The sequence below is a fragment of the Sebastes umbrosus genome, chromosome 23 (assembly GCF_015220745.1).
Source record: "Sebastes umbrosus isolate fSebUmb1 chromosome 23, fSebUmb1.pri, whole genome shotgun sequence".
Taxonomy (NCBI): domain Eukaryota; kingdom Metazoa; phylum Chordata; class Actinopteri; order Perciformes; family Sebastidae; genus Sebastes; species Sebastes umbrosus.
Window position 1 is genome coordinate 11,569,344 of NC_051291.1, and position 24,882 is coordinate 11,594,225.

Below are 24,882 nucleotides of genomic sequence, written 5' to 3' on the forward strand. Positions count from 1 at the left end.
TCAGTGGTTTGAGAAGTAAACATGTGTTGCCCGAAGAAACGTATCTCCATAATCAAAGTGACAAGTCTGTTTCATCAGCTTATATTCTTCTTCTAAACAGCCACACCGATTACGCCTGTTTTGTATATTCCTGTCACATATTCATTTTCCATTTGTATGCATTCAGTTTTGATTGTTGCTCTCGCACATTCATCTAAGTAAATGGGGCAAAAAATGCAATGTATTGTTAAATGTCATGCAGTTTAGTCCAATGACAAAGAGGCATCTCAGGCAGCATAATTAGCAGGCACAGCGTTTCTCTTTTTTTTTTTTTTTTCGGCTCTTCAGCATCTGTAGCGCCGCGATTATCAAATGTTTTGATGTCAAGAGAGGGAAATGTTGACTGACAGGCCCGGCCAGACTGGAGCAACAGATCATACAGTAACTGACAGCAGAGCCCCGTCCTTTCTCCTTGGTACAAAAAAAACAAAGCAAACAAAACATTTAATTATTCTTCCAGCCCTCGAAGGACGGAGGCGGAGCAGAATTGATGTGTAGAAATGAGTTTGGCTGGGCCGTTTCTTATGTGGTTTCACTGTTGATGCTCCAAGGAGATGGAACACTTAATACCTCAGAGAAACCTTCACAGGGATGCCCAAGCCTAGAAAACAAAAATAAATGAATAAGGTTCTATGACAAAAAGGATTATTCATCATGAAAATCCTCAAAAGGACGTCTAGTCAGATCATCAGCATCAACAGTGACCTTCTCTACACTGTGTCTAGTGATGTTGACTCTTCAAGTGCTGGTTTTTTTTATGCTCAAGTATCTTTCTGTGCCTGCAGCAGAGAAAAGAATATCAGTTTTCTAAGCTTAAATGTATAACTGCTTCATGGGGAGCGTGTCTTGTTAGTCATTACCCGTGTGGTTCTGTTTATAAGCACGAGGAAGCCTCCTGGGTCTGCTGCTTTTACATTAACTTTCATGTTGCTTGGCAGGGATTCAGATGTCTTGTCTCTCAGATCTGATTCTGCTAAATTTGATTTTAAAATATCTGTTTTAGTTCGATGCCAGTTCTGAGAGTTCTGGCCGGGATGTGCGAATACAAACATCAAAGCCTACCTGGCTGCTTTGGCCAGATGGCGTGTTGAATAGCAAAAAAACATGCTTGACCTTCATTGACCATATCTTGTTCATAATTGTGAAGTTTTAGGCTGTCCTTCTGTTGTTTCTCAAGGCTAGAGTACATTTATTTTGGATAGATCAGTTAATATTTTGTTGTGAGTGCTTTCAGATTGTCATTATAATAGCAACAACATCTGTTTTTAGTATATTTCAACAAAAAGGAACATTACTTCTCTTCTACTACTTACGATTGTACACAGTTTGCTTGAAAAAGTTTGTCTAAATATGCTACTTGAATATCATTAGAACACTGACTAATATACATGTATTGTAACCCCCCAATTAATCAACACAGCATAATATTGTTGCAGTAAAGTGAGACCAGAAAATGAGACTAGAATCGTAAAGCTACAGTTGTTCATTAATGTGATGCCTTTATTTCGTTTTTGGATTCATTTGGATTTTGCATGAAATATGCGGGACTAACGTCCTTTACACACCCGGGGCGTGACAAATAAACAACACAAAGATCCGAAATACTCACATACGAATATTATATGTCTAGGGCTTTTATTGTGAAAGGTAGTGGATCTGGTCTGCGCTGCCTTTGTGAAGGTTGAAAGGAGTAAAAAAGATTTTGCTGTCTTGGTTCGGACTTAGGAGCCTCTGAGTTGTTATAGATATAGGGCGCAACTCAACCTGTTCTGCACTATGTGATTGGTTGATGCTTTTATTGGCGGTGCGAAAGCTCAGAAAAATCGGCCTTGTTCCGGAAAAAAAATGCTTTTTCACTGCGTCATATTTACATTCTGTGAACGTATTCATGAGCTTTGGATTTAAACTATAAAAGCTACTTATTCTGGGTTGTGGTCTTCATTAGGATCAACATACAATATTTTACAATAAAGTTGCCCTCTATACTAGATATTTTATCCTTTTAAGAGTGTGTTCCTTTCTCCATGATCCTTGCAAGTGGGCCAAGTTGTGCCAGAAACCCATACTTAACAATTAGCAATCCTCAGATGACTAATACTCATTACCCAATACTCAAATGAGTAAAAGGACCAGAGTTTTTATGTAACTCTATTCATAACAGCCACGTCAGCAGAAACAAAACATTATATAGTTGTTTCCGGAGAAGAGAGAAGAGGTGTAAACTCCAGATGCCATCAGTCCTGTATGATATGTAAACAGCTCAGAAACAGGGGGGATACCAGACGGTCTCATACGGCTGTCTCATTGCATCCCGCAAAAATACAAGTGCCCTCGTGCAAAGGTTTGGCAGAACGGAGGTGTATTCATCTTTTGGCTGTTTGCTAACAGCCTGGTTGGTATCCTTCTGCCAAATTCTTTTAGCCAAATTCAAGTAGGCCTTGGACCTGACTGTTGTCAAGGCTGCCTGTCTGGTGGGAAGGAAGCAACCAGCATCAGGGAAACAATTGAAGAGGCTCCATCCAGCCTTCAACTCTAAGGAGAGGATGACATGAGATTTGTAGAATGATGAAGGCTCTTCCTTCTCCGGGGGTAATATCTCCATACCGGATATTGGCTTTGTGTCGCTGCCGCTAAACAGACGGGCCACCATTGTCCCTTACACATCGGTCCCTTCAGCTTCTTATTAAATAGATGTTGAGATCTAAACACCAATATGAGCCCAAGCTTAATATTGTGTGTTTGTGTTTTTCATCAGACTGTATGTCCTATTCCATATGAGCTTTGTAGTGTTGAGTACACTGGAGAATATTTGATGTGTTGTCTAGAGGAGCGAGATAAATGGACAGTGGGACGGTCAACTGTTTATCAGTTGCAGATATTTGAATCTAAGAAGAATGCGATATAGTCAGACCATTGGTTATTATGGTGACTACATGCAAACGATGCATTAGTACCATTTTCTTTGTGTGATATATTCATTACCCATTTAGGCTGGGTAACTTAGAACTAGAGATGTTCCGATACCGATCCGGTACCAGTGCAGTCATGTCACCAGTTTACTGGTGGGATTTTCCAGTGTAAAATATTGCCAAATTGCGGATATTCTGCTAGCTCTGTCTAACGTTACACTCTAGGCTAGCACCTGCTCGATCTACGACTGCGCATGTGCAACTCTCAACAGAGTTGAGAAAGAAGCGAGATGGCTCACTCGTCAGCTACTTCCATCGTCGATTTGGATCGTTTGTTTTCTGAAGCTGATGATGGAAATAGCTAACGAGTGAGCCATCTCGCTTCTTTCTCATCTCTGTTGAGAGATGCACATGTACAGTACCGATCGGGCAGGCAATCTACGGATCAGGTAGCGAGTGACGCGGGTTGTTTTTGTTCCAGTGTAGCGTAAATGAGCTGATGAAAATAACGTGATATCGGATTGGTGCATAGACTCTCGTACTCGCCGATGACCTATCCATCATTTTAGGCAGTAGCGGAGGCAGTAGCGCCACCAACGTTTTTATCTTGAAGCGCCTATTATTCACATAATTCAATTTTTCTTTTGCATATTTACTTAAAATTTGGTTAAAATTTTTGCAAAATTGGATCATTCCAATTAATTCTAACTATTTACCACCATATTGTACTTCAACTGACTAACACATGCATACTCAACAGCCTTAAGGCACTATCACATAACATAATACATAAGATATTATATACTTGTAGTTGCGCAAAAACATCATATTTATTCTATAGTATATAAGTGTTATATGAAGTAAAATAATGTTGACAGAATGTGATATGTCAATGAAACAGCTCACTAAATAATTATACAAGTCATAGAGTGATGTTTGTCACAGTTGATACAACAAAAAGGCCTGAAAGGACCTCAGTAAGGACACATCATGAGGAGACGATGCCACTCCGGTCCGGCTCGGTCACTCCGCTGCCGATGAGACTGATGGCTTCGGTCCACAGACAAGCAATGAAACCTCGGCGATAATAATGTTTGAGCTCACCTCCAGCAGGCTCCCAGGATGAATGTTTGCTGGGGATATTACTGTGAAGGCAGGACAGCATAAGATGGCTCCTTTGAATATGAGAGCAGAGAATGAAAGACAGGCTACCAAACGTTGTGATGGTGCAATAGCTCTGAAAGCTATGAAATAGGATATAACACACAGATGATAGTTTTTGGAGCATTTCCTCCTCAGGATTAGGATAATGAAAGATGAAAACCCACCATCAGCTTCAACTATACTCTGTTTTTACTCACTACAGTATAGAAACAGAGCTGATTGGCTTTTTAATATCCCTCCTAGACATTTTGACAACCTCTCAGGAATCTGTTTAATCTTTAATATCACTTGATGATATTTGTTTAATGTTATAATGTTTTAATTGTCCTTGATCTCTTTTTAATTTTTCTGTGATTGTACAAAATGTCACATTTTCTTTACAATTAATTGCAGTGTTCTCTCTGCTAGGCATGACATGTATAAATGTCAACAAAAAACTAAAATTGACCAAAGTATAGTGATGAACCAGTGGGCTACCTCCGGGTCTGAGAAGCAAAGCCAATGCTGAAGTGCCTTGAACCTGCATTCTTTCTAATAGCCAGCAGGGGGCGACTCCTCTGGTTGCAAAAAGAAGTCTGATTGTATAGAAGTCTATGAGAAAATGACCCTACTTCTCACTTGATTTATTACCTCAGTAAACATTGTAAACATGAGTTTATGGTCTCTCAATCGCTAGTTTCAAGTCTTCTTCAATACAGCATGATGTTCATTTAGTAAATTATGGTCCCATTTAGAGTCCAAATAGACCATATAGCAGGAGATGCTTTAGGGCGTGGCTACTTTGTGATTGACAGGTCGCTACCACGGCGTTGTCCGGTCTGGGAGTTGTCTGTGTTTTCGTCTTACAACTTTAACCCTTTCACAGTTTGTTTTCAGTTCATGAAAGTCAATTATAACATTTTAGTTGCCTACAAAAGTCTTATTCAGTATTCGGTTGTACTTAGCTTCACCCTCTCGTGTCACTTCTGGTTGCAAAAAAACAAGATAGCTAGAGTTAAAATGCCAAACTCGAGGCTTCAAAACAGCAGTTCACAAACCAATGGGTGACGTCACGGTGACTACGTCTACTTCTTTTATACAGTCTATGTGATGAGCACTGCTTTGGTTGATTTCAGGGCATTCCCTGCATGTGATCTGAGTGCATTGACATCTTATTTTCAGGACTCATACAGTGAAGTTTAGCTGTGGGACTCTCACTTGGGGTAAAAGTATTCTTGACCCTTTCACTGTAAAAATAGAAATGTCTCTTCAGGCCCTCTTCACTTAGCTTATTGGGTGTCAATGACTGTGAGTGATGCTGACTGGTATCCCCGGGCATTTGAAGCCTATTTTTGGACCATTTAATCCCAATGGGCAGACGGTGAGGTGTTTTGTTTTTCAAGCTCACATGACTGTTGCGCACTCATGAAACACCTTTTCAGTAAAAGCACCGAGTTGGCTTTCAAAGCCCTCCTGCTGTCTACTGGTAAATATCAGCCTCTAATTAGCGGCTGTTTATATCTTTCACAGCATCATCTTTTTGGAAGACGGCAGAAAATCAGTAACCAGAGCCGGCCTGCTATTAGCAATCAATGGACAACGCTTCCTCTCTCTCTCTCCATCTGTATGTTTCTATCCAGAGATGAAGCGATCGGTAAATATTGGGGAATGTTGCTTTCATCCACATGTCGGCAAGAAAATTGCGTTCTTTTAATTGTGACTTGTAAATTTTATGAAAAGGAACTTGGGAAAACTTTTAGACTTAATTGCTGAAGTTTGCTTCATTACATCACAATTCTCAGTCCTGCTGGTGCCTTGCAAATCTTACACCCCCTAACATGGTGTGATATTGGTCACCCCACTTACATCTAATTTTGGAGGGTAACACCTCACCTCTCTGACGGGCCCTGGCTTCCTTATATCCAGTTATATTCCCAGATTTCTCTTTAACAGCAGCAGACTTGCCAGGGCCAATTAAGAAACACTATGACGCCAATATACAGTGCAGCTTTGGCCATGTTGGAGTCGGACATGTTAAGAATCATGACCTTTCTCCAAGATTGAATTCAACTTTAACTCAACCAAGTGGTTGTGGAGAAATTGCAACTGTTTCGTGAAGTTTTTCCCTTTTTTGGCGTTACATTGCTGGTTTCCAGCAGCTGTTGAATTACCATCTCATTTCATCACACGATTGAACTATCAAAGACCTTGCGAAGAAGTGTAGTTAGGCCGTCATTTATGAGTGTGTCGGGAGAGGTATAAATAGTTGCCATGACTTTCTTCTGATTCATACGGCTTGTCTGTGCTTTGAACCCATTAAAGTGGCCCAACATACAGCATGTTGTTTATGTATTACTGCTTCATGGTGTGCCATCTGCTGCCTGCAAATGAGACCACCAATTCCTGTCACCAATTATTGTAAGACTTAATAACATTTTAAAATAGAGGATTGAGGTTGGGTTGATGCCAATTTTTCATAATAAAAACCCTAAGTGGTTGAAACTGATTGTTAGCTTAAGTGTTTCTGCCCAATGTCACACCAACTGTGCTCAAAAAGGTACTGTAGGGCATAAGGAGAATGTTTTGTGAGGCATTTAAGTGGTAGAATTGGTTTTGGAAAGTGAAATACCGCATGATGAAAGAAGACGCATTGTAATGGTAATTTAAAAAGTGTCCCATCTGTCTAATATGAAGGAGATTATGTTCGTATTTTTTGATTGATGAGATCACCTCTGCTTGAAAAGGATAATTTTTCTCTCTTGCTGCCACAACTCAACAGCTTTTAATGCCTCAACACCGGCGAGAGCCATGGCTGGAGGCATTATGTTTTTGGGTTGTGCGTCAATCCTTCCCATTCTCGTGAACGCGATATCTCAGGAACACCTGGAGGGAATTTCTTCACATTTGTCACAAATTTCTACTTGAACTCAAAGATGAACTGATTAGATTTTGGTGGTCAAAGGTCAAAGTCACTGTGACCTCACAAACTTCATTTTTGGCCATAACTCAAGAATTGATATGCTTATTATGGCAAATTCACATCAATTTAATGTGGTTTGAAAAAGAGATTTCAGCATGATGACATGAGGGTTTCTTCAGGTGATTGCTATATTAATACAGACACAATTAAAGGCAGGGTCGGTAATCTTGAGAAACTAACAATGAGTACACTAGATTTTAAAAATGATCCAGCTGAAAAACCCTGTCCAGTGTTGCCAACTCATTTCCAATGAAAGTAGCTAGCAGCACTAGCTCTAATAATCCCTAAATCTAGCCAGAAAATCACCAATTCCCCAACACTCAGTCTGTCGCTTCGGGACTCCCTCCAAAGCCACTCCCTCAAAATTATCTTCATCAACATAACAAATCATAATGAACATAAACAACGAACATGGCTATTGATAGTACTCACAGCTGTTAAGCTATTCGGCCAAATTTTGGGCCAAATTAAATGATTGTGATTGCTAATTACAGTCCTTCAACAGCCAGAGATACCGGATATTTTTCTTTTTTTTGTCAGAGAATTTGATTTATTGATTGCTGTTGGGATGTAATGAGAATTTCAACAAATATAACAAAAACATTTATCTGATCACATATTACCAACCCTACCTTTTAAAAGGGTGATTAATTACAGTATTATCGGCTATCATGCCACCTTTCTGGAGTATCAGCCTACTTCTTTTCACTTCATAGTGGACATTAGGAAATAGTATTTGTACTGAACTGTATTAATTAATGACTACTACTTAACCACTGTAAAGTTCTGCCTCCAGGCCCAAGTAGTTGTTATTTAAAACTTTAGCTGATAATTTGAGGCTAATACTGGACATCTTTGTTTAAAAAGAAACCTACATTGACCCACTTATTGTCTTCATGGACTCATTTGACATATTTCATTTCATTGTGCCAAGCAATGTGTCTGGAATATACCGGATGAATCTCTTGTATGTTATACGATGCTGTCTTAACTCATTGGTTTATTTCTTGGTGTAATGAGTGTCTTTATGCTTATGGACACTGACACTATGATATTTGTTTTTCAGTGAACTACCATTTGGAAAGGAAGACAAGAAAGGAAGAAGCTGAAGATACTGTAAGTTTCTTCATTGAATCTATCATATGACCTGTGTATGTAATGGACAGTATAATGTTGGCCATTTTTACGACATAATACACAATCCTAAATTCCAATTTCCCCCCCCAATTTTGTAATTTGTAAAAGCAGCCTAATTATATTTACTGAAAGGGACATCTTACCCTCCTGTTAAACCCTGACGCACACACACAATATCAATCAAATCAGTAAATCCAACAGGGAGTCAGGATGCCTGATGGCCTCTGGTCTCATTTGAGATGCAGACATTGTCCTGTTGCTTCCTTTAATGAGATCTGGAGGCGTGCAATCTAATATTCACCACTGAGGCTCCAACATGGCCCCCGAGCCTGTAGCCCAGAAGGCTGTGTGCTAATTCAATGGAGTGAAGTCAGCTGTGATCAGAAGGACTGGAGTGGTCATTCAGTCAAGAGGATGAGAGGCATTAGCCTTTTCTATACATGATGCACTAATAGTCCACATTTGTGTTCATTCTATATTTAGTAGACTGGACTGGACTTTGAGAGGAGAACTGCTTTTTCAGTAAACAAAGGAACTTAAAGCATATAAATAACAAAAAAAACAAAATGTTGCAGAGGGAGCATTTTCATACTGGTGTTAGTTCTCCCAGAACACCCTTGGGTACTGACTTTCCTCAGGCTATATTGAGTACTGTTAGACAGAGAAGCTTCACATTATACTCAAGAGTAACTACCAATTGTCACTTTCTTCTTTTTTGACCAGACTTCCTTCCAAAATTTCTTTTTGTGTTGCCAACTTTAAAAAAAAAAAAAGGAGAAAAGTAGCTACTGGTGGCTCAAGGAGTTGCTAGAGGTCAGACGATAATGTCAAGTAGCAATTTGCATATTCATATATTTGCTACAGTCCCTGCTTTTGATGAATCGATGGCATCAAAGCACTGTAGCCGTAATGCAGGTTGCCATAAATCTGCATTAGTAGTGCTGGTATGTTGGAAAGTCACTAGATTTGTCAGTAACTGCTTCTCAGAAAAGTCTTCAGAGTGATCCAAAGTCAACAATGTGTGATTTCAGCTTCAGTAGTAAATCCCTATGACTTCATATATGAGGTCTGATGAGCACCAATAAATACTTGAGCTGTTAAATTGCATGATATTTCTCCTCTATCTTCATATTCAGGGTAGTTGGAGAGGTTTTGCTTGCTTCCGGGTTAGAAGCATAGATTTGCAGAAATTACTAATTAGCGCTGCCTGATTTGACGTAGTGGAGCACCCACTCCTCTCTCAGTGATGAAGCTCCCTGCGTCTGTCCCAGCTGTCACCAGTGATTGATGCACTGTGCACTTCCCACCTTCGCTTGCCAGTCTTCACTGCTGTTTACGCCTCATACCTGATCTCACATCCAGCGATGTCTCAGCCTCCTCCCATTAGCAGGCATATTAATCATCCTTCATGCCGTATGATTGGGTTAAAAATCCCAGCGTGCCACGGTTCCACATTTTTCCCCGAGTGAAGTCATTGTCGAGAGTCTTTATAGCTCCTTTTTAAACTTGCTTCATGTTCAGCAACCGCTGATAATCCCCAGAAAGTACGGTCGACTGTACCACTAATCCTCTGGGTTCCCTGTGGTCCACAATAAAAAAAAACAAAATAAAAAAGACCAGAAATGCTTTGACCAAATTATCCATGTGAATAAAAGACAAGCCTTAAGTGCTTCCACAATCACAATTTTGTTTTTTTTGCAAACCTGATTTATTTTTCCATCGCTTATAGTAAACATAATTACTGGGACATTTTAAAATGTTCCATTTAGTAATTTGTTAGTGTTTTGGCAGCAGTTTTTTGTCAGTGTCGGCTAATTTGCGAGTGTTTTATAGAGTCTGACCCTGACAGCTCCGTAACCTCTCGACATTTTCAGTGTGCAGAAAACAGAGAAAAGTTTGTACGCTGAATCACTTTGAAATTCACCTTAAAAACGAATTAGTGGCTGCTGCAGAGTGCACCAACCCTTATTTAAATGCTGAAAGTGTTGTGTTGTGGTGTTTGACATTGCACAGTACTCACCTGTGACTATGTCCACTTCTTATATACAGGCTATGGTCTAAGTACGGCCTCACATGTCTTGTCACATCTTGTCTTGTTTCTTCATTGTTAATTGAGATAAAAGCCATAATGACACCAATGCACATGGTATCAAATCAGTCGTAAAGATGTTGATAAAGATGATGATAACCTCAGTTAGGTTTAATTTCATTACCTCCGCCAAGGCCGAAGGCCTAGGAAGGAGGTTATGTTTTCACCGCCGTTGGTTTGTTTGTTTGTCCGTTTGCAGGATTACTCCAAAAGTCTGCGATGGATTTGAATGAAATTTTTTGGAGGGGTGAATGAACAATCCATTCGATTTTGGTGGCGATCCGGATTCAGGAATATTTTTAAGGATTCCGATCAGCCTGAGCATTAAAACCACGGGGTATAACACATGCGCAGCGTAACTGATGACGCGTTGATGATGCATGTCCTTCTGAGAACAGAGAGATACGTGTGTGGATGTGTGTGCGGAAACTGCTGGCCGTCCGCGGTGAGAAAGAAAAAAAGCGGTAGATGACAGGATGACAGCCAACGTAGTGTATCGTTATACAGACATAACACGGCTGCTGAATGAGAGAGGCATCCGCCGACACGTTACACGGAAACACACCGTGTTAATAATAAGCCGACCACCTCATGTACCCGCCAGCTGTGAGCTGTGATCTGTTTTTAAAATCACGCGTTGGCGGAGGTCTGCGTTCTCCGAGTGCAGTTCTAGTTTGTATATACTGTATGAAGAAATGCCCAAAAATCTAATCAGAGGTGATAGATAAGTCTAATTAACATTTCCAAGCTTCAGCAAAAACTAATTATATTTTTGTTTGGTAGCAAAGTGAATTATTTAAAATTTAAAACAAGCCAAACTAAGTACAATAAAGGTGAAAAATAAAGCTAATAATCAAGTTAAAGGGAAATTGAGTCAAAGCAGTTTTTTTATAAGAATTTCTCACCATTACTACAACTAAAATAATATTTCCCAGAACGGACTGGACCTCTATCAGTCACACTCGGTCTTTTGGCTTGTCATTGCCAGCACAAAATGAAATCCTCCTTCTCCACTGTCAAGGTTAATATTCAGCCATGTTTCCTGTTCAGAGGAGACAGACGGCACTCCCTGTTCCCCGTTTTAATCTAGCTGTGCTGCTATTTCATTTCCTGCCTTGCTCATGGAATCAATGTGAGCCTGCTCTTCAATGATGGTGGGGTGACACCAGGCAGACGCAATTTCATAGCAACACCTGTTGTAGTTCACATGTTAGAATCCACAAAATAACAACAGAATACAAAACCTCAACACAATCACTTTTTAATTTGTGATGTTAAATAGATAAGGCACTATGAACAAATCAAGTCTGAAAATGTAAACATACGCTAGAGAATATCCTGCATGGTCATAGTCGCAGTGAAGTGTGTAAGATGAGCAGACCCACTCTAAACCGATATTGAAAATGATTAGCCTAATAATCATTAACCCACAGTTGCTATGGTTATGTTTCATGTGGAGGCAGTATGGGCAGCTATTCATCCAGCCTTGTTTTCCACAGGACACTATAGTGCTGCATATTAGAGAGTAAAGTGAACTTTTTCTACAGGTGTCGAAATGATAGAAAAGATATTTGTTAAATATGTTAAATAATGAAAATGGAAAATGAATTACACATAATCAAAATGGGACTTAAAATACAAATGGGATGGAATTTGATGCAAGTATTACTTAAAGTAACAGCATAACTTTGCAAGGTTGTGTGTGTTAAAGGGAAAAGTACGGTTGATTAAAGCTTGGGCTTCATTTTCCCCAACTTCCATCACTGGTTCTGATAATTCTGTTTTAATTTAGGGCTGTCCTAGACCAAAGAAATTCTTAGCCGACTAACGCTCATACGATTTTGTCAACTAATCGATTAGTTTATTTAATCAACAGATCTGTAAAATTGACTTTCTCCGCAAAGAATCACACAAAAGCACCACTTTAAATATTGTGTTTACCAGAGATGTGCTCATAAGTTTCTCAGAAATAATCATTCAGCATGAAAAAAGCGCATAAAAAAACGACTAATCTTCGAAAGAATTCTTAGTCGACTAAGACCAAAACAACCGATTAGTCAACTAATCGACTAAGAGGGGGCAGCCCTAGTTTAAATCAATTGAGATCTTGGAACAAGGCAACATTGCAAAAGTTTTAAGCAAACCTCAATATAAGTCAAATTTGTTTTAAGATAGAAAAAGGGCTAACTGTAAAATCACATCAACTCAAACTGTCCATTCTAAAGATCATACAGCAGGTTACAGCCCAACTTCTAGGTTTAACTTTGTTGGATTCAATTTGAAGTATGCAGCCATGTTCTAAGATTGACAAATAACTTCAGTGAATACAGTGTTATCATAATGAATAGAACCAACGAGTGGAGCAACACAAATAAAACCCAAGTTGTGATAAACTATCATTTATTTTTTAAAGACAACCTTCATGGATTTCAAGCTTCCAGGATCCAATTTTCTGAGCCTATCAACACCCTGTAAATACACTGAAATATGGTTGTGTGCTATGGAGCAGTACAGTGTTACTTTAATGCATGTAGAATACAGTATTAAATTGATGCAGCAGTATATAAAGCATTGCATTCATAACTAGAATAGGTCATAAACAGCATATATGTATCTTCTTGCAACTGTTTGCTCGGTACGTCATGTGCAGAACAGTTCCTCAGTGACTGTGGCGTGTGCTCGAGGCTGCCACGCGGTGTTTAGTAACCATCAGACTGGGTGGCTTGTCTCCGTCAGTGCGGCTCTATGATCCTTACACAGTGAGAGAAGAAAAAAAAGAAGTCCCCTCTGGATAAGCTTAAGAGAAGACAACACATGGGGGGAAGATGGTCTGGCGTGTTCAAAATGGCCACAGGGAAGCCATTTCCCACAATGCTCCAATTCCCCTGGCTCCTTGGTGTCGATCTGTCCTTTGTGAGCCAAAGTGTGTGAGACACATTGCGGTCACCATGGGCTGGAGGAGATATGACAAACACAAAAGACAGACCCTGTTTGCTTCTCTCCCGTGAGAGAAGAACGCGTGGCTCAATGATATTGTATGAGCTTAGCTGTCGAAGACACTCCTGGTGTCTTTGGAGGACTGTCTAACTCATTAATTAAGTTCCACGAAGTTAGCAGACATAAAAAAAAGAGCTGCTCTCTAATAAATCTGGATGAATTGCAAATAGTTACTGTATTTGCAGTTCAGCAAGTCTTGCTTTGATAATGTGGAATGGTGCAACAATAGATGTGATAATCAGTTTATTAGCTGCTTTGCTGAACGGCAGGCTAAATTCATTTAAAAGTTATTTACATGTCAACATTACAAATGTGAAATTTGAATTAAATTACTCAACTGTCAACCCTAAAATAAGACTATAACACATGCACTGTAACAAAGGCCAACATGTATGGGTCGTTCCATAAATGGGGGGTACATTTCACATGAACAAAAAGGTAAAAAGGTAATGTGCTTTCTCAAAAAAGTGGTTAAAGTTCAAATATACCTTAAGCTTAAACATTAACTACTTTTTTGATATTTTAAGGAAAGTGATATTTTATTTCTTTATCAGGTAAACCTTAAATTTCAACATATATTTGAATTAAAACCATAAAAGAATTGTAAACCATAACAATGTACCCAACATAGTTGACAATCAAGTAATATACTTCTTGACAATGCGTTATTACGGATAAATTATTTTTAAAAATCAGGGTACAGTCACCAAAATGTATTTAAATTTGCCACCATTGAGAGAAATACATCCCGTAATACTGGTCACATGGTTTTGGAACAAACCATTTTATAGTTGCAGGGGGATGTTGTGTTAGTAACGTAGTTGGCTGAACTTTTATGGACATTAATAAACTGACGTATTTATATAATTTAAATGTAAAAACAGGTATTTCTAAGGTATTTACAATTTTTAGATAACTAACAAATATATAATGCTAACTTTAATGGTTTTAAATAATTATTCTGAGGTTAGGACCCGCTCAGTTGAAAAATGGACATTTCCAAAAACTGTCAATTTAGGAACATCATGACATTTTCAAGCTAAATGAAACATAGTGTGCATAAAAATGTGTGTCTGATCTTTAAATATGTGTTCCCTTAATCTATACAGTGTTATATTTTTGAAGAAAATAGTTACCCCCAATTAGAGAATGACTCTTATATTTAATGCTTAAAAAGAGATTAATGAGAGATATCGCACACTCGGGTCCACCCAGGCTCCTGTTGTTACAGCAGCATGTCATCATATAGCTCCGATGTGCCAAAGTAGTCACAACGCCTCATTTCTCCCTCACATAATCTTCCAAAGGAGATCATCCACTGTTAAAATTACAGCTCACACTTCATTAGCAGACATCATTCCATCCAGTAAGCGCGTGTATCCATATAATGTTTTTCTTCTGTTAGAAAAGCGCTGGCAAGGGCCCTGGGGAGCGCTTCATCCCAGTGTTTCTATAACAACAATATCTTGACAACATATCACCACTCTAACCACTGTTGTATGATAGACTAGCATCACCCGCTTGCTTTTTATGATCTATTTGGACTACTATCTATTTGTTTTTTTCACCATGAACACCAACCGGAGGATGCTTGTCCTCATACTTTGTATGACTGAGCTTGTCACCGTTCAATCTGACAGCCGTAGAGCCAGGAGGATGATCCATCGGAGGCAACACGTATGCCGATAAAAGCACAACACTTTCACCAGAAACTTTCGGGCCGATCTGCTCCCACAAATGGGCTTTTCGGTCTTTGTTATGATAGTGTCTGTCTGACATATATAGCTCACGATAGACAGACACGGCAGAAACAAGTTTCTCCATTTTCTACAGTGACGTCACAAACGCTTTTCTGAAAAGTTCAGAGATTTTCAAGCAAGAAGTGCTTGGAGCGGATGCACAAAAAGGCGAAATACACTCTTGTCATTGGGAACAATTGAAAAAAGATGCTGGCGGTCTGAAAAAAAGAATGCTAATTGGACACCCTAAGGGAAGAGTGTGTTTTTGGAAATATGATGTCCCAAAAAAGCCAATTGGAGAGCAGAATTTGGCCCCCCAATGTGCAGAAACTCGTACTAGTTCATAAGTTTCTTTGGGAAAAAAACTTTCAAACTTTTGAATTGGTCCATTTTCTGGTTATGACCAGGAAACAGTGTAGACGTCTCCACACTCTTGGTGTGTGTTAAATTGAAAAAATGTTTTTGTCTGAGCTTGTCTCCTGAAAGATAGTTTCATTGTTGCTGGATACTTCACTGGAACCAAACTAGATAGAAGCTTAAGATGGCTCACTAACTCACACTGAGACATTGTTATTGTCATCATATTTGGACCTCACTGGTAAAGCAGAGAGACTTTCTGGTTATATTTTTTGGTCACATTCGTTTGTTTGTTGGCATTACATCTCAAAAACTTGTGCAGAGATTTTCAATGAAGTTTATTTGAAAAGTCAGGCAATGAGCCAAGGAACAAGTGTTTTGTTGTTGGTGTGGATCCAGGGATTTTCTCAAAGGTTTTTCAACATTTTGAGATAAGGCCCCCCGTCAACGTTTTTGCTATTTTCTGATAAACTACTGCATTTATTTAATGAAAAGACCCTGGTACATGCACCCAGGATTGTCACTGTGTGGAGTTGATGCATATCTGGATCCTGAAGAAAGTTACTCATTCAATTTTATGCTTTTTCTAACTTTAAACTAACAGTTTGCAATTTTACAGGACTGTGGAAGTATTCACTCTTTACGGGCTTTTTAGTTATTGTTTTTATTTTCAGTAAGAATGCCATGTTACAGTTATAGGAAGCAGCAGTTGAAGCTATATGAAACTTACTAATGATCATGTTTTCACAATATATGTCTTGGCAATCATCTTACGTACTTTATAAATCATTTTAAATGGCAAAGGGCTGTCCTTGACCTAAATTCTTAGCCGACTAACACTCATATGATTTTTTTTTGACTATGCAATTGGTTGATTTAATCGACAGATCTGTAAAACATAAAGAATCGCACAAAAAGCACCACTTTAAATCTTGTGTTTACCAGAGATGTGATCATAAGTTTCTTGGATATATGTCATTCAGCATAAAAAAAGGACCAAACCACTAAAGAAATCTTAGTCGACTAATACCAAAATGACCAATTAGAAGGGGCAGCCCTAAAAACATCAAGTAGTTATTAATAATCATCATAGTGTTTTTGAGCATTTCTGATGGAAGCTGGCAGTGACGTCCGGAGGGCGCTGTAAATAATGTAAAAATATCAAGGCTTTGCCAGGGGACAGTGGCTGGTTAGCCATGCGATTATGAAAAATAACACTCCATGGAGGGTCGTAGCCTCAGTCGAAACGAAATAATCCAAACCAAATACAAAATACACCCCCCAAATTGCTGTTTTTATGGGTGTAAGGTCACCTTTGTTATCATGTGATTCCCAGCAGTTCCTGGTGTTTTAAAAAAGCACTCCGACATTAAAATAAATCAGTTATTTCCCCATGTTTTCCTAACTGACAATACCAAAATCAAACATGGCGGTATGACAAAAGTCTGTCCAATTAACAAGCATCTTGTGAGTGATTGTACAATTTGTTTTCAAACCCTGATTTGCTTGAAATGAACCGAACGCAAAAGTACAACCCAAGTAATCTGTTGATGTGACGGCAATGCATCCACTATGCTTGCAGAAACACCAAACATAACTCTGATTGTAACATTAATATTTGATGATGATGAGAGCCAGAGAACTGATGAGAAGAAAAAAAAAAAGATGCCCAGCCACCAACCCACTCTTCCTGAATGCTGGCAGGAAGATACAGATCGTCTCATGTACCGAAGGTGGCAGAAAAGATGGTAGGCATCATATTAACAGGATCAAAGCTGCTGCGTCCTAATCTGTTCCTCGACTGTGAAATATCTGGAGCAGTCGAGCATCTGAAACTGCTCTTAGATCAGCTTCTGGTGACTCACCGCGATGCCTGAGCCCAATGCACTTTCAAACCGAGTCAATGTCAATAATAAGGAACATTTGTTTGGTGTAACGCCACAGGGAGGCCAAAACACCTGAGTTTAGGGAAATGTAATGGAGTTTGAGTGGACAGGAGCGGTTGTGTGAGGTAAAGGCTGCGGGTCTAATCCCTGTTTCCACTCCCTTTTTTTTCCCTCTCGGGGGATTAAGCTATGGCTTGGTAAATATTCAAAGACTAGAAGAAGGCCACTCTTACTGCCTGAAGAACAAACAGACCTGTAACATTCAGAACAGATGAGCACAAATAACGCTCTAAACACTATCTGATCTCCACGTTCTTCCTTTTCTTCCTCTTTGAGGTACAGCTTCTGTTTTTAAATACGATAGTTTCCCATTTTTTTTCTTCGCCTAATTAAATAAGAAGCTTATGCTTGACATCCCAGATTAGAGTATGAGCTAAAGTCTTTCCATGTTTTCCTTAATACAAGCTTAACTAAGGGTGGGGGGGAAAAAATCAATACATCATAGTATCGCAATATTTTGCATGGCAATATAGTATATAAACTATTAACTTCTTAACAATCCAACTGTGTTCAATCTTTCGTAGGTTGTAGCGGGCTCAGTCTTAAAGCTGAAGTGAAGATACTGGTATCATATGAAACTGCAAAACCCAAGGAATCGATTGGTACCAACCATGTCATGTTAGCTTGTTGGGAAGAACTCTAAATAACACCAAATTTACGCTACTTTTTGGCGAGGAAAAACTGGCATTTTCAGAAGGGTCTCTTGACCTCTGACCTCAAGATATGTGAATGAAAACTCTGAGATGATTATTATCTTATTCACTTTAGAGTTCAGGTTTCTGTACTTATCCGTTTGCCACTGAACTGCATCCAAAGTTTAAGCAAAGCAGACGCTAGGCCTCCTCCTGCCTGCAGGCTGCTTTGAATTGGACTAGTAATGGATTGATAGGCCGACTCTGGAGCGATTTAGTTGCCTCTCATCGTCACCGCAGCCCACGTCCATCTCTCTTCCTCAGCGATATAATGACAGCCGAGGCTAACGTAATTGCGCTGAATTGTGTGTTTAGCAAACTTAATCTGGCAGGGAAATATTTGAACAGACCACAGGGGTGAACTCAATCACACTGATGATGCCTGTTCAGCTCGTGACTTTGCATACGAGAGCTCGTGGCTCAAAACTCAGATGGATTAGACAGACTAGTGAAAATGATTACCAAGTCTTAGACATGGCTTTTCTGATTTGGATGTTTTTCTCTCTGTCTTCATGGAAGTCATTCTCCTCTCAGGTGCATCTGCTGTTTCTTTTCTCGCAGATGTGTAATCACTTTGATATTTTGCTGAATGGCTTAATGCTTTTGGCTGTTGGTTGTTGCTGCAGCATCTCATTCTTGTCCAGTGGTTCCCAACCAGTTTGGCTTGTGACCCCTCAGTACAGGTTGTATATGTCTATTCATGGTGACGGGTTCAACCAGAGAGTGGTCTTTCCTCCTCAGGTAGTTTCACTAGAAGCTTAGCTTTTCTTCTTCCTGGAGATGTCAAATTATCGATTAAGGGTCTGTAAATTCTTACGAATTTTTAGGAGGTTTCCTGGAAAGAATCGTGCAGTTTGGCACTAATAGGTGAAATAGACAGTGTGCAATTGTTTGACTTCCATTTATTTGATTACAATTAATTGCTAAGCTAGCACAAACTTGAGTCTTTTAGTTAAGTCAGCTTAACACGCAAAACACATTTGAATACAAGCATAAAATTCAACATATATGTATATTTCAGTGATAAATTACTAGTGAAAAGATTCCTCTGGAGATCAACATCTTAATTTACACTCAACACAACTTGCTAAAATAGGCTAACTGTCTCATAATTTTATCTTTATTTTCCTTATAATAAGTACCAAGAAAGAACTCTGTAAATTATTAGGAATTCACAAGCAAAAAGGAAAGATTAGAAAAAGTTAGAAAAATAAATAGGAGTAGAAACATAGAAATATGTTTCTTTTAAATCTTAGATTTATTGTGCGACCCTTTGGAAGGGTTGTGTCTACAAGGTAACCCCGAAATTGCTTACAAAAACTTGCAAAAACCTCTCGAGAGATTCACTGCCTAGCGACTTATCCCAGCCTTAACCATTCGAGATCAATGCCTAACCTTAACCATCTCTGCAAGTTAGGATCTATATCAGACATTTCTTTGTCCCTATTTAAGTTTTACATTAATATTCTAGTGTGATATAGTATATTAGGAGTGAAAACTAATTTAATCTCAATGTCATTATGGTAATTTCCTCCATGTATAGTGTAATGTACTGTGTGCTTCTTTAAAGTTCTACAACAAACACTTTAATGATTGGAAACTATTACAGCACCATTAAGCAATAATCGATTAAGCTAATGAGGTTGTAACCAACAAAGGAACAGGGAAGTTTATGGTTTTTCATTTCACATCGAGCGAGGTGCCCTCAGACGACTCTGTGCCGAGCATCAGAGAGGAAAAGGGATTTCTCCGCCTAGCTGACGGCAACCTGAGCCAAAACACCCAGATGCTTGTTTAATGCTGCGCTGGCGCACACTCGGCTGTAAATTGAACATGGAAGTATAATTCTAGGTGTCTGTTTGTTGTGTTCAAACACCGGTGAACCTTCTGCCTGCGCGGCTTCATCAACGCTCCCCCCACTTCACAGAGGATTTTTTAATTCCTCCCTCCTGCGCCTGACGCAGTTGTTCCCATAAAGGATGAGGCAGATTAAAGTTTTTTTTATGTTGCGTCTGCGCGGCGTCTGTTGGGACTATGTTGCAAACTCTATTTAGTTAATGAGTAACTTCACCATTAGCACTGCGTCAAAGTAGGTTTGCAGGCAAGTTGCTAGGTAACAAAACGCCTCCTAAGACTGTGCTGTTATTTCTGAAAACTACGTCAGGTTTTTTCACTCCTCCAAGAATAAACGCTGTGCTCACAAGCTGCTTTTGTTAGACAGATAAGATGAGGAAAATCTTGAAAAAGGTAAAGCTAAAATATCTCATTTATTAGGGAAAGCAGAAGAACTTTAATTAATCCTCAAACATGAGGAATCTGTCAATGGAAGTGGAAAATCAGGGACACACATCGCTCTCTTTTGCAGTCCTGTGAATATAATAAAAGCCTGCAAGATGCCAGCTCTTGCTAAAAAATTGCTTTAGTGCAAATACAAAATGACACCGTAATTGTTGCACAGACAGGTTCAAAGTGATGTGAATGACGCATGTGTTGGGAGCATCTTAGGTAGAGTCTAAACAAATTCCAGAGTGCTTTTACCTCCAGAGCATAAAAGCACCACTGTGTCCCGCTGGAGTAATTGTCACAGCGGGGGTCAACTTGACACCAGTTTTTTCCTTTCAGCCGGGCCCTTTTCTGCAGATCCCTCAAAACTTTCTTTCTTTTTTTAACCCCACCTAACTAATCATCTTGAAGAAAATAACAGCGTTTACAGATTCCTTTTTTGGTCGTTTCCAAGCACACCATGTCCCCTTGCACTTAAAGATGAAAAGGCATCTGGCGTCTTTCAGTGCAGCTACTCTTGGTAATAGCAGCGAGGCAGCAGGAGAAAATGAAAGCCCAGTTGGGCCCTCAAAGGCAACGGAGAGGAGCTGGAGTCAATGGACCCCCTTTTGCCCCTAGAGTCAAGCTTTTTACAGGCCTGGACCCGCTTTGATCATCTACTGGAAAGCCCAAGCTGGAGTGGTGAATTAAAGGCACTGGGGTGGCGATCTTTTTATGATGCTGATGCATTAGACTTCATTTCGTGGGCATTGAAAAAGATGAATACATGAATGGATTTGACGCATGTTTTGATTGTAATTTTGAAAGTTTATATTTATTCATCTCTTGTTAAACAAATGTTTGTTTTATACGCATGTCTAATAATTATTTTTCAACCTTAACCTGAGGTTGATCGCTGCCATGTCCCTCGATTCTTCCCCCGTCCAACCCAGTGGCCAGATATTGTTTATCCAGACATCTCTACATATTTGATTGACACGTTAGGATACGTGTTGTCTGTAAATAACCGTGTTAATAGCCAACTGTTTGATCTATAGGCTAATTGGAGCGTCATTTGCGATTTACTACACTGACAGTGAATATTCACGTATTGTTTGTGCCTCAAATCTCAGTGTGAAAGCCGTTAACCTGTTACACAACAACTTCTCAGCATTTTCCATTTTCTCGTCCGTGACCGCGAGTTTCCTTCCCCCAAAACGGAGCGCAGCCTTGGCGACGATACGATGCTGGTCTGGTCTGTAGCTTGGAGCCATAAAGCCCCTCTTTTATATCTTTTTTTATGGTAACAAATTGGAGATCAGCATTTTTGGATTTATTGTTGGTGCAACCAACTATACAGCAACTCTTCGGCATAGCGTTATTACTATTACCGGTTTGTTTAAAGTAGAGGTTTGGAGACATGTTTCAACTTCTTCTGGTTACCCTGTTGCCGTCAATGAGAGACACAGGATTGTTTTCCACCAAAAATGGGGGTTGTGTTCTACTCTGGATGACGTACTGCCGGTCTGATGTATAGATGAAACACTTTTGACTTTTACCAGAACTAAAATACTGCCAGTCTTATTGCAGAGATCATTCTGTGGGATCATCTACCATGGCCATTCTCATTTATACAGAAAAGAAGGACATTCAGTTGGCAATGCATTATGTGACAGGGTATGCTAATGCAGAGTTTCGATGTGAAGTGCAGCAAACATACAATATGTGCCAATCATAACATACATTTGAAGTGCTGACACAGAACATGAAAGATGCTTTCAGTTCATATGTTTTGAAAAAACATCAGAAAAGGAAGAAGAAAGGACAGTTTCTATGAACCAGCAAATGGATTTAACCACTTCTGCTCTCATAATACTCGCAAAAACACTACAAGTAGCTTGCATTACACAGGTGCATCCGGCTCTTTTGCTGCGGTCACCATGGAGACGACCCCCCCTCTGGCCTAGTTTAGTTAGCCTGCCCTTCCTCGCACATAAACATGAATGCAGTTCATACAGTGCTCCGCAGAGAGCACACACACCTGCTCACACATTATGATTTACATTCTGCTGCGATAAACCTGAGGAGGGCAGAATACATGATCCTTTCAGACAGTCATAATGACATCTACTGCCGAGTGGGCAAAATAAGGACTCACACTACAAGGTTATTCAGACGTGATGCACAGTGTACATGAAGGTCAGTAGAGATTTATTTATGTAGCGCGTTCATGCAGTTGCAATGTAGAAGGCTTAAAAGAGTAAAACCAAATCCAATTACAAATTGTGAGAATTGTTTACATCATATAAAAATTGCAACTATAATACTATGAAATATGCATATTTTTCCCTTATGTTACTAAGAAGTATAAATTGCCTCAACAAATATGTCAAATTATTAATTTTATTCAGTTTTTTGGGGGTTTATGATCATGTCAGAATATTTTTGATAAACATAGGGTTAGGTTTTGCTAGTGGTTTAACGGACCGTAGTTGATGCGTGATCCTTAGTAAGTTTTATTGCCAATTGTTGTCGGACGTTATTCAGTGAAAATATGCTATCGGGAGATCGGCATTAATGCTTTCTAGTCGCCGATCTCTGATAATGCTACATTGTGAACAACAAATCTGATTTGAAATCGGCATAAGGAGAGCTTGTTCATGTTGGCAGCACCTGAGCAGCTAACGTACGGAGGCTCCATTGAGTTACATTATGATGTGTTCAGGCTCTATTCAGTAGAGTATTGATCGAAGGTAAATTAAATCTTGTTAGATGTAGTTTTTAGCGAAAAATTTATAATAAATACAGTTGTTTGAAGGATGTCTTCACAGCAATATAAAATAGATATTACAGAGAGAAATATGACCTGTTTAACTTCATAACACTATCTCTAAGCAGCTTCAATGCATCATTAGAACTACTAATGCTAAGATTTTTTATAAATAAAAATATAATATTTTATTTCCTACTCATTTGAATTGGGTGTTTTATGCAAATAACCACTATAGATGATTATAACCAAGTAAAAAGATAACATTTAAATTTAAAAACAACAACAAAAATGATATGTATCGGCCGATATGGCTCATCGATGATCGGCAAACTGTATCTATGGCAAAAAAAACGTAATCGGGTCATCTCTAAAAGTTATATTTGCTCCCTTTTTTCTGCTGATCTGATCTGATCTGTGACTCAAAACCGTGATACGATCCGAACCATGAGTTTTGTGATCCGTTGCACACTTAAGTTTTGCCCATTGTTTCGCTTGTGTAACAGAATTGCCTCTCTAGAGTCATAAGCTTCACTCTCCAAAATGTGGAGAAAAAAACACATTTCCTACAGTATGCATTTACAAATGGTCTGTGAGATCAGCATGATACTATAGAATATAATGTAAGTATACCTCGTTTCTGTAATGGTAGTAGTCGGAGGATTTCAAAGGAGTTGAGTGACTTCCGGAGAATTCGTTGACTATACAGTAATTGTCACACAATTGGTGGAATTATTCAACTGGAATTAAAGGAAAAGAACCAAACTGACTTATATTGCCTGCAAATTACATGCTTTGGTTGTGCAGTCCGCTGAACAAAAAATATATATTGCCTTTTAATCTCTGGAAGTTTTATGTGGAGTTCCTCTGTATTCTTTAAAGCCGCTGAATATCTTGAGTGAAGTGGTAGAGATCCTATCCTGGATCTTTTTATGACATATCCACCTTCCCATCTCACATACTAGTCATTTAGGGTCCCTGGGCACTATGTGATGCTTCAGGCATTTGTATGAATAACAATCTTCTTACTCCAGGTAGTTATACGAGTATTGCCTCCAGCGGATGGATAAACCATTGTGGGAAATGACAGAGAGTGAGATGAGGAATCAGCCATCCTCAGTCAAGATGGAGCCCACTCTCAAATGGCGGTCTGCCAACCAAGCGCACAGCTACTATCTCTCTTGCTCCGGCAGTTGCACAGCAGACCAGACACATGTCCACATCCATCATGATCATATGTGACCTAAACTGGTCTAGTCCATGAACAATGTTTAGATAGAGTGAGCAGTACAGATGTAGTGGCACTAGAAACATTGCTTGAGCAAGCATCGGGCTGTATAGCAGCATGTACGTACCACATGGGAATACTCCTGTATTAGTCTGTTGAACCATCAGACAGAAACCTTTGTTGTGTGGAGGATTAACCAGCTGCAAAACTGTATTCATTAACTGTATTCATTTAAGTTTCTTGCAAATAACACAATTTTACAAGATTACATTTGAAGACATCATAACATTAGAATTTACCTTCGCCCATTGCATTTTTACTGAATAGAACCTGAATGCATCATAATGTAAATCAATGGTACTTCCCGTGTTGAAAGTGGCAGGACGAGAGCTAGTTAACATTAGGGTATGTACTTCCAGTTATTTGAGAAGCGGGTTTACAGAAACTCTGAGTTTTAATTTGATTGCCTCAGATACCTGAGAGCTGCTTCTCGTCTCCAAAGTTTCTCCTCCTCACTGACAGTGAGTCACCCCCAAAGTACCTTGACACAGGGAGTAAACAAGCCTGCCTCTGTTCATCAGGGTAATCTTGTTT

The 24,882-nt window shown here is 39.3% G+C and overlaps 1 protein-coding gene across 2 annotated transcripts in view; it reads left to right on the forward strand.

The window, feature by feature from the left end:
- Positions 1 to 24,882, forward strand: part of syt1a (synaptotagmin Ia) — a 185,179-nt gene that overhangs the window by 41,389 nt on the left and 118,908 nt on the right. For both annotated transcript variants that reach the window (XM_037759999.1, XM_037760001.1), the window contains exon 2: positions 8,138 to 8,187. The gene's annotated coding sequence lies outside the window, so the exon portion shown is untranslated. The remainder of the gene's footprint in view (positions 1 to 8,137; positions 8,188 to 24,882) is intronic.